General features: G+C 42.6%; 1 pseudogene; it reads right to left on the bottom strand.

The window, feature by feature from the left end:
- Positions 1–201: 201 nt before the first annotated feature.
- Positions 202–1,102, bottom strand: LOC102744771 (DNA dC->dU-editing enzyme APOBEC-3H-like; annotated as a pseudogene).
- Between the last annotated feature and the right edge of the window lie 284 nt (positions 1,103–1,386).

Below are 1,386 nucleotides of genomic sequence, written 5' to 3'. Positions count from 1 at the left end.
AAAAAAAACATATCCACTTAAAAAAGAAAGCAAAAGAATGAAGGAGGAAGAAAGGTTTTCTGGACTCGGGCAAGGGTCAGGTATACCTGTGGCGCTCACAACTTTCTCCTAAGAGTCAGCAGTTTATGGAGCATTGAAATGCTCTAGGAACAGCCCTCTTAAGTCACTTCCTAACCAGTGATGGGGTGGAGGTGTTGATGGTCATCCAAGTTTCAGATTTCCAAAGTCATTCTCTAAATCATTCAGGGGCATCAGGATCTTCCCGAGCCGTTAGTTTTATGCTTTTACTATAGTGCTCCATGTTGTCCCAGGGCTGGAAAAGCCTGTCCTAGGTATCCACAAACTTCCCCCAGCAGTCCTCGAACTCTAAGCAGATCATGACAGCCCCTGGGATCCTGGATGTCTGCATATGTCTCAGCCCCTGCTGATATTTCCAACACCATGGAAGTACAGGTGGGAGACGAATTTCTGAAGGCTGAGGTGTGGGCCGTCTTTGACAAAGGCAACCAGTTCTCAGGCACAGGTAGGGCAAGGGCTCCACGTGACATAGCAGGTAATTTCGAATCTCTGGGATTGGTCCAGTTGCAGTGACTTGATCTGGTCAATAAAGTAAATTTCTGCAGGCAGGTTTTTCTTGTTTTGAAGCAGTCTTTGGCAATTATGGGGCCTTCACTCAGCTTCAGCTGGTGAGGTCTTCCTCCAGTAGTAGAGTGTTGTGACCTGGTTCTGGCTGCCAAACTGACAGTAAAATATTTCTTCTTTTAGTGGACTTATTGTGGTTCTGACCCTAGGAGTCCCTATGCAGCTGCCTCGCCTCAGCTGCCTTGTCCCAGCCCTGCCCTTTGTCTGGGGCACCAGGACTCCTTTCTTCTTACTGGCCTTGCTTTAGGAAGGCCCCGATCTGAGAGTGAACTACCAGGCCACCTCCATGGAAGCCCCCAGTGCTTTTGTTTTGAACACTGATTAAGACCCCTCTTCCACCTTTTATTTTTATTTTTATTCTCCCTTGAACACTTCTGTCATATTGTAAAAAGGAAAAGGGGAGAATTAAAGCTTGCTCTTTCTTATGTTGACATCTTGCTTACCATCTTCCAATTGACATTGCTTACAATCTTCCAATTCCAATTATAATTTAATCACAAATACCCAAATAGAAAATATATATCACCTTTAACTTAAGACTATTAAAGATTTATGTTTGAGACTTAAATATTCTTTGAAATATGAAGCTTAAGATAAGTTTCTTTGGAAGAAATAAAGCCAACCCTTTATTGGGGTGGGGGAGAATCATACTCAACTGAGTTGCTAAAGTAAACATGACTCTTATGGTAATTAGGTTATACTAGTGTTGTTTGTATAAATAAATAAATAGTATGATAATTCTGT

This window comes from Leptonychotes weddellii, chromosome 3 (assembly GCF_054177405.1).
Source record: "Leptonychotes weddellii isolate Sample4059 chromosome 3, ASM5417740v2, whole genome shotgun sequence".
Classification (NCBI taxonomy): domain Eukaryota; kingdom Metazoa; phylum Chordata; class Mammalia; order Carnivora; family Phocidae; genus Leptonychotes; species Leptonychotes weddellii.
The sequence above is the reverse complement of the archived record's forward strand: the minus strand, read 5'-3'. Positions and strand labels throughout refer to the sequence as shown.